Source organism: Lytechinus pictus, unplaced genomic scaffold (assembly GCF_037042905.1).
Source record: "Lytechinus pictus isolate F3 Inbred unplaced genomic scaffold, Lp3.0 scaffold_20, whole genome shotgun sequence".
In the NCBI taxonomy this organism is placed as follows: Eukaryota; Metazoa; Echinodermata; class Echinoidea; order Temnopleuroida; family Toxopneustidae; genus Lytechinus; species Lytechinus pictus.
In genome coordinates, this window is record NW_026974141.1 from 3831361 (window position 1) to 3841349 (window position 9989).

A 9989-nucleotide genomic window follows, 5' to 3' on the forward strand; every position below is an offset into this window, starting at 1 on the left:
TATATATATATATATATATAAAACAAAATAATGCTGAAGATAATGCTTTCATTGCCAATAAAGTTTTTTATTAAAAATACTTTATTGGCAATGAAAGCATTATCTTCAGCATTATTTTGTTACCTTACAGAAGCCAATACGTGAATCTTTAAGATATATATATATATATATATATATATAAATGAAGACAGGTAGAACTTTGTAAAACTTCTCAACAAATTCTTTTTTTAGGAATCCCAAATACTGTCAAACTTTATCTTGGTGTGTTCAGCTTTGCAAGAATTTGGCTAGTATTTCTACGATTTAAACCTGGCTATTGGATGCTTACCAAAATCAGATTTTAATCTCATTATTTCAAATCAATCAAGGGATGATTGAACCCGGAAAATATACAACTTGGACCGCAGGCTTCCAAAACCAGCACAGCAAAACAGAAATGTTTGCACTTCAGGTTATTTATATGCAATAATAAGTATACGAAGAAAATATCGAAAAAAGAACCCTGCTTTTTCAGTAAAGCTAGTTTTCTTGTACCCTGGAATGCCTGCAAATTTGGGATCATGCGCAATGGCGAACTAATACCACACACACAAAATATAAAAGCTGACAGCATCTGGGCATGGGCTGAAACCTCTCCCTAAAGGCAGGGGCGGATCAAGGTTTTTTCTCTCGGAAGATTTTGACATCAATAAATTTTACAAGTACAAAAAAGTTACACCCAAAATGCAAGGCTCGGTGTACAAATGGCAAAGGTAAAAATGGCAGAGGTAAAAATGGCAGGGGTAAAAATGGCAAAGGTAAAAATGGCAGAGGTAAAAATGGCAAAGGTAAAAATGGCAGAGGCAAAAATGGCAAAGGTAAAAATGGCAGAGGTAAAAATGGCAGAGGTAAAAATGGCAAAGGTAAAAATGGCTGAGGTAAAAATGAAAACACTTGAGTTGGTATTTCTTTTTTTTTTCTAGACTTAATGCACGACCTTCTCATGTCAAATCGCTCTTCTAACATGTCTAATATTAAAATTTGAAGAACACTTTGAATCTCAAATATTGTACTTAATTCATTAAAGGGGAAATTCACACTGACAAAAGTTTATTAAAATGATATTGGTGAGGGTCTTAGGGAATCCATCAAAGATTTTAAAAGCTACTAAGATTTTACGTGAATGGGGACGTCATTTGCGAGCAGTTTTCGCAATATAATTATGGTGTAATAAAAATATCAATGAAATTTCATTTTCTAAAAAAAAAAATGGAAATGGTTTTAATTGTACCTTAAGCATATTAACATACAAATAATTTCACATCCGCTCCTGAAAGATTTTTTTTTTATTAGCAATCATGAACCATTGATTAAAAAATGAAAAGTAGACATTTTGGTACATAAGAATATACGGAGTAGTTACTAGTACATGACGTCACAGATCAAAAACTCAAACTTCTAATAACTTTCTTAATCTTTAATTGATGGGTTTCCGCAAACCTTCACCAATATATTTTTTCTGCTATTTTCACAGTAAACCATTTATCGGGGTGAATTTCCCATTCAAAACAGGTCGATAGAAATGGTATCTAAGAAACACCTATAAATTTAAATCCCTGATTCGCTACACATTTCAAAATTCATGCGATAACCGTTACCAAAAAACCTGATATCCACTTGGACTAGCTGCAATGAACTCTGAAAAAAAAATGAACAATAGTTTCTATTATTATATCATTTACATTAAACTACAGTTGTGCTCAGAAGTATTCATATCCCTTGGAAAATCTGTTTTTTTTGCATTTTTAAGAAAAATAAGAGTAGAAATGGAGTCAGTTACAAATCAGTCAAATACATTTAGGTATCATGTACAAAAGCATGCCATTTTTATTTTCACCTCATTTGCATATCAATAGAATAGATAACTTTCCTGGATTTCTGATGTCCAAAAGTATTCATACCCCTGTCATGAACCACAAGTTAATAATCAATTGAATAGCCTTTCTTCGCAATGACTGCCTCCAGACGTCTCCTATAGTTTGTTACTAAGTTCTTGCATGTCTCTACATGGATTTTGGCCCATTCCTCCTTTGCAATCCTCTCCAAGTCCTTCAGGTTGCTGGGCTTCCTTGTGTTGACCTTCACCTTGAGCTCTTTCCAAAGGTTTTCGATTGGGTTCAAGTCAGGACTTTGGCTCGGCCACTCCAGAACTTTGACTGCATGGTCCTGAAACCATGTTTTGACCTTCTTGGCAGTGTGCTTTGGATCGTTGTCCTGTTGGAAGATCCAATTGGGGCCAAGTTGAAGTGCTTCAGCAGACTCTTTCATGTTTTCTTGCAGGATTTCGAGGTACTGCTCCTTCTTCATGATGCCATTGACCTATTAAAAGAAAGAAAGATGTTTTGATTTTACTTCAACATGGCTTAAAAAACTCCAAAGACACTAGGAAAAACATTCATAGGGGCATTTCAATGTAGAATTAAGCATACAAGGTAATTGGCATGTGAGTTAGTACTTAACCAGGAATGTCGTAATTGACCTAAAATGAGAACTTTCAATTCATTTGACTAAAATGTTTGTGTAAGTTAAATATATACTCAAAGATAGGAAAGTCTGTATTATTCTTATTCAATAAAATCATTTCACAACTTGTAAAAAAAAAATAAAAAAATTGATGCATTGATAATGTTGTAAACTCACCTTAACAAGATTCCCTGTTCCACTTCCTGAAAAACAGCCCCAAAGCATTATGCTCCCTCCACCATGTTTTACTGTGGGCACTGTGTTCTTTGGGTTGAAGGCTTCCCATTTCTTCCTCCAGACGTAGGCGACATCTGTGTGTCCGAAAAGCTCCATCTTCATTTCATCAGACCAAAGAACAGACCTCCAAAACGTTTCATCCTTTCCCAGATGTCTTCTGGCAAAGTCCAAACGTGATCTTGTGTGGTTGGGTTTTAGGAGTGGAGTCTTCCGTGGCCGTCGTCCATTCAATCCTGCCTTATTCAAGGTCCTCTGGATGGTTTGCCTCGAGATCTTGGTCCCTTGGCCATTGAGATCTTTCAGCATCTCCTTTGTGGTGATTCTGGGGTTGACAGCAGCAGCTCGATCTAAACATCTCGCTTGCCTTGCAGACTTTGGGCTTCCGTCCAGGTCTTTTTAGGTTCTCCACTTTGTTGAAAGTCTTGAACTTCCTGATGATGCTCTGGACAGTAGCCACATGAACCTCAAAACGCTTGGATATTGCCTTGTAGCCCAAACCATCTTTGTGAGCATTCACTATTCGTGATCTCAGATCGTCACTAGGTTCCTTTCGCTTGACCATGATGAAGTTTAAGCCGATTCCGATGAACTGACAAAGATCTTGTCACTGATTCTCAATTTATAGAACCACTGATGTTTCTGGAATTCAAAGACTTTGATTTTCTCAACAAAATTCATTTCAAAAAGGCGAAACGCCCCCCTCCCCCAATCTTGAATTGAATTGATTTTTAATCAATTTCATCAACATGGCAACTAACATCTGGACAAACCTCAGAATAGGGAAGATTTCTGAGATCTAAGGAACTTCCTCTTCCTGGATACCATGCAACATGGCTTAAATTCTTTTGTATTCATGCCTGACATTATAGGGTCCAGTTTGAAACCATATGAGGGTAGTAAAATATTTGAACTATGAAAAATATGGTGTCTTATACTTGAGAAAGACAGGGGTATGAATATTCAATTCAATTCAATTTATTTGGCAAATGAAAACAATCAAGAAGTTACAAAGTAAACAAATACATAAGAATGAGCCAGGACCTCTGAAAAAGCATCCTGTGCTTATATTTGAGGCCCTAAATGACAATTGAGAATAACAATAAAATACAAAAAATAACATTAAATTAACTTTGTTTAAAAACATAACTATTAGCTAAGGCCTGCACACCATACTTATAAAAAGCACATACACACATTGCAATATAAGAATTAGGAAAGTGAGAAAGAAAATTAGATAAGAGAGGAATAATAGAATCATAGTAAGAGTGAGAGCGAGAATAGAGGGTAAAATGAAGAGGAAGAAAAGGAGTCTACTCAGCCAAGGATAGTTTTTCAAAAATTGATCGTTTCAGTAATAGTCTGAAACGAGAGAGTGTTGAACATGACTTTAGATTGTTGCATAGTGAGTTCCATTCATGAACACCTGTGTACCGAATAGAATGAGTTTGCATTGTTAAATGAGTAAAAGGAACACAAAGATTATTTCGCAAACGTGTGTGGTAACTATGGAAGAAACAATTGGTTTTAAACATATTAAATATTTTTGGTAGAATTCCTCTGTGGTACTTAAACATAAAGACAAATATATTTAGTTTTACAAGATCATTTTCATATATAGGAATAATTTTTAGATTAAGAAATAATGGTAGACCGGGACTACAAAAGTCACTCTTTGATATTAATCTTAGTGCTCTTTTTGTAAAATATAGAGTTTCTCTATATTAGTCTTATACGTTTTACCCCATATCTTATTACAATAGTTAAGGTGTGGCAAGATTATAGCATTATAAATGTTAACTAATATTTTACCGGGTAAACAGTACCTAAGTTTTGATAAAACACCAATACTTCTTGAAAGCTTAGAACAAATATTAACAATATGAAACTTCCAGTCAAGTGACTCATGAACCAATACATCTAAAAAACTTAATGATTCATTTCTAGAAAAAACAGTATTGTCAATTTGTATTGGCTCTGTATTCAATGGATTTTTTTACGTTTAGAATGAAAAATAATATACTTTGTTTTCTTAAAATTTAAGACAAGTTTGTTACATACAAACCAGTCATTCAACACGTTCGATTCTTTGTTCATTGTAGCTGTAAGAGTAAAAATATTTTTATGTGAACCAAAAACAACAGTATCATCAGCAAAGAGTGAAAATTTCAATAAATTAGAAGATTTCATAATATCATTAACATTAAAAATAGGAGGGGCCCGAGCACGGAACCTTGTGGTATACCTAAATCAACATCTAATTTAACAGATTCAACACCATCGACCACCACAAATTGTTTTCTATTTATTAAGTAACTTTCAAACCATTGTAAAGATAAACCTCTGATTCCGTATAGACTTAATTTTTTTTAAAGAATGTGATAGTCGATGGTGTCAAATGCTTTCGACAGGTCCATAAAAACTCCACAACAAAAGTTTCCTTTCTCTATTTCATTTAAAATATAATCAGAAAAACATATCACACTTAAAGACGTGGAATAATTCTTCCGAAAACCAAACTGTTCCTGTATTAAAATTTCCTTTTTAGTAAGAAAATCAGTTAGTCTGTTAAACATTATTCTTTCAAGTAATTTGGCAAAAATTTGAAGGAGTGCAACAGGTCTATAATTTTCAATATAGTCTGGATTTTCCTTTTTAAACAATTGCACAACCTTGGCTATTTTTAGTTTTTCAGGCACTAAACCAGTACTCAGAGACATATTAAAAATATTACATAACGGCAGAGCAATATAATGTATACATTCTTTAATAATTTTTGGTGATATACCATCAGATCCATTAGCCTTTGAAGATTTAATGAAGGAAGACATTTGAATTAATTCATGAACAGTTGCAGGTTTAATAAAGAATGATTCAGGAGTTCGAATGAAAAATAAAATCTTGAAAAGAGTGCGAAGAATTTGATATTGACTTTGACAATTTTTTTACCAATATTAACAAAATAAGAATTGAATTGGTTTGCTATATCGAACTTGGATGAAAATTTCACATTTTCCAGATACATTTGCTTTGGTAATGCATGTTTTTTATTACCTAATATATCATTAATATGTCTCCAAGTTTTCTTCATATCACCTTGGATTGATGAAAAGATATCATTGTAATATTTATATTTGCAATAACGAATAATACTTATAAGCTTATTTTTGTAGTTCTTATATTTCATAACATGATGAGAATTTGTATTTTTTAGACTTATTTTATACAACCTATTCTTACGACTTATGGATTTAAGTATGCCCTTAGTAATCCATGGTTTCTTAAATTTAGACCATTTTTATTTATTACAAATTGTCTGAAGTGGAAAACATGAATCATATGCATAAGAAAAATTTTCAAAAAAATTATTGTACATTTCATTAACATTAGCACAGTTTTCAGTACAAGACCAATCAATATTTTTCAATTTTTCTTTAAATGACAGTATATTTGCATCATTAATTAATCTCTTTTGAAATGATTTTTTCCTTTGGTGGTAGTTATGTTTTATTGTTTCATTTTTCAAGATAGAAAATATTGGGAAGTGATCGGAAATATCATCATATATGATTCCACTGTCGATCTTTTTGTCAAGTGAATTAGTATAAATATTATCAATTAAAGAAGCCCTATTTGCTGATATACGAGTCGGTTTTATTATCAAAGGATACATGTTGAAAGTATGCATCATATCTAAAAAATCATTTGTCTTACTATGTGAACTATAATTAATTAAATTTATATTGAAGTCACCCATTATGTATATTTTTTTCTTTTCACTTCCCAATATTTCCAGTACATTATTAATTGATACAATAAAATAAGACATGTCACTATTCGGTGGTCGATATATGCATGCTATAACGATTGATTTGTTACCAGAGTAATTTCAATAAAAACCGTTTCGTAATTATTTGTTATACATGAAAGATTGCTACGTAGTGAGTAATTAAAGTCATTTTTATATACAATGCGACTCCACCGCCAACTTTGTTCTGTCTACACAAGTGAACAAGATTATAGTTTGTAATATTATATAAATTTATATTTGTATTGAGATTAAACCAAGTCTCAGACACTGCCATAACACTAAAATTAAAATCGAGCGATGATAATAGTGCGTTAAAATTATCGAAATTTCTCTGAAGACTTCTGGCATTGACATGAAAAAGTGAAAAGTTTAAATGATCTTTTGCATGTTTAGTATAGAAATCTTCGCAAAACATATAATTACACTTTTCAGTAAAACCAGTTTCAAGGAAACTATTATCACTATCATCCGAATGCCTTCTACATAAATGATTGATTAATTGAAGAATCAATATAAAATGGATTGTTTTCAAGCTTTGTATTTTGTCAACGTTAATATTTTGAGATATGTGAAAGTAATGATAAAGTATGAAATGAAATTCATTGTCATCGCAAATGTGATTAAATGGCAGAATATCTGAGATACAATCAATACAAATCCATGACTGAGTAGAAGAAGTAGTATTACAATTCGTACACACACTCATTCACACTAAAGGCCTTTACAATACAAACAAGTGTTTATAAAAAAAAAATAATAATAATAAAATAATGCAAAAATAAAAATAAATAAATAAATAAATAAAAAAGAATTAAAAAAAATAATTAAAAAAAAATAAATAAAATAAATAAAAAAAATAAGATCAAAGGTAGAATTCAAACTAAGGTAGATGGAGTAGCTTGGACAATATTTATGTTTATGAGTAGCAAAAAAAGGTCAGACAAAATAATTAGCTCATGAATGTTATAAGATAGGAAATTAAAAATTACTCCAGACTCAAAACACTAATTTGCATGTGTCAAAAATTCAGTCTCCATGACCTGTTCCTTACTGCCAGTAACTAAAAGTCTGTTATTTTCTTGCACGGTTTCAATGCATTTTTTCTGTTATATAGTAATGTACTGTTTAATTCAGCCCAATCGGTGAAAATAAAATTTATTAATTTTCTCATTAAAAAAAACCCGAAATAAAACCCAAATCAGAACAAAATAATTATTTTACTTTCTATTCAATCTGTCAGCTAGAGTTCTTTGATATATCATATAGAATAAGAAAAAAAATTAATGCCCTGATAAGGCCTTACTCCATATTTAACTGATGACTTCATTTACTTCCCAATATAGACCAACAAAAGAAAAGAAAAAATATACAATGTTCAGCTAGTACATGTTAAAACAAATTATTTTACATCATATCACATTCTCTTTAGTCTTTCATTATTTTGTTCATATAGTCAATGTTCTTCATTTTATTATTTTAGTTTCTTGAGATCTTCTTCATTTGCGATTATTTATGTAACAGATTTTCCTCCAGATGCAGGCAATAGAACAAAGATGTGGCCATCAGAAGACCATGCTGACTGTACAACTTCACATTTTCGAGCTTGAGCAAGAAGAATTTGATTCCTGACAGTAAGATCTTCTGTTATGGAGATCCCAGATCCTTTCAACTTTCTCCTGTTCTGAAGAATTTCTTTCTTTTTCTTGTAGGAAGTAAGTTTCACAATAATGGAACGAGGTCTTGGTTTCCTTGCCGACGAAGCTCCTTCAGACTCTCTGATGTTTCCCTGTGCGGTGTGATCTGTCGATGTCCTTCGCTGGGTCCAACGAAACACCGAGTTCCTTTGTGATGATATCTGTAACAATGTTATCTGTGCTTTCTCCTTTCTTTTCTTCCTTGCCAAAGATCCTGATGCATGATCTCCGGGAGTACTGTTCCATGTTATTTGCTGCATTCTCCAGAGAAGATATTTTCTCACTACATGTCAAAACCTTTGTTTGCAGCTTGCTGATTTCCTCATCCTTCTTTGTTAGTTTAATTTGTTTTGCAGGTCAAATACATCAGATTACAGGGTTGCTAGCTGTTGAAGTTTTTCATCAAGTTTCTTTTCAATAGCATTGCTAACAATTGAATCAAGTAGTCTAATAAATTCCTCATTCTTCAGCAGGTCTTTCATAACTTGGCTAGTGATAGCTGCTGTCTGTCTTGTGTTCAATGAAGCATTAGATCCTGACATGATGGTATAGTTACAGAAATTTGAAGAGTTTAACACCAACAAAATGTATAGATGGGACTAGAGTAAAAAATCTCTACACTTGCCTGAACTACTGTATCCAAAAACTACTCCAAATGGCAAAAAAGACTACATTTCCATGATTTCCTAGATATCCAGCACCATGCTATTTGCTAATCATTCAAAATTCAAGAAGTTCAAAGCTCTTTTTCTAGCGATTGCTAGTAATTAGTCCTGGAATTCTCCTGTGAGTGAACCCATGCGCGCGTGTATGATAACCAATATTTTTGAACATCAGAAAATTCAGAAAAGTCATCTTCTCTATTATTATGCAAATGAGATGAAAATAAAATCAGCATGCTTTTGTAGATAATATCTCTTAGTATATAACTACTATGCAAGTTATCCAAGTTCAGCTTTCATTTTTATGAAAAATGCAAATTTCCTAGGGGGTGTATCATATCAATCCCGGATATCAATATCTATTCGGATCCATTATGATGTTGAAATATGAAAAATTACTGTTATTATAGAACGTTTTGTTATTTTTTCTGTTGTCCAAGTTAGGCAAGTGGTTCAAAGAAATCCCGAACTCGTCTATTTCAGTGCGTTAATGGTAGCGCACATTGGTGTTTACAATTAGTTTGGTATGTATGTGATGAAGTGCTGTTCTATTGGCTTATTATATTCACTCGCGTTCGTGATCACTCGCGTCGCGTTGGTAATCACACGCGTTTTTTATTTTTGGCGATTTTTTTTCATTTCGGTGCGATTTTTTTTCTAACGGTTTCTTCAATGGGACAAACACGCTGGGAAAATAAAATGAAATTGAAATTCGAGTTTCGTTTTAAGCCGGCAAGTGCCTTAAATAAGATGTACTTGACTACTCAGTGTATTAACATAACAAACAAGCAAATCAGCCATGTGGCTCAACTAACTTAGAATAGATCCGGACTTCTACTGTGTCTTATACGAGGACTCCGAGTCGGAACTTGCCATATCTGCCACATCGATATTACATCGTATCATTCCCATATGCGGACATGCCTGCATGCAATGGCCCCAAGGCGGCCGGACCCGGCCGCGGTCGGACACGACGTGCATCGGTAGCATGGAGGAAGCTAACGTGAGTCGAGCTGAGTTGGATCCCACGTTATATATGAGGCGCCGATTGTACCAATATTATATAGAACAATTATTTGTTATTAT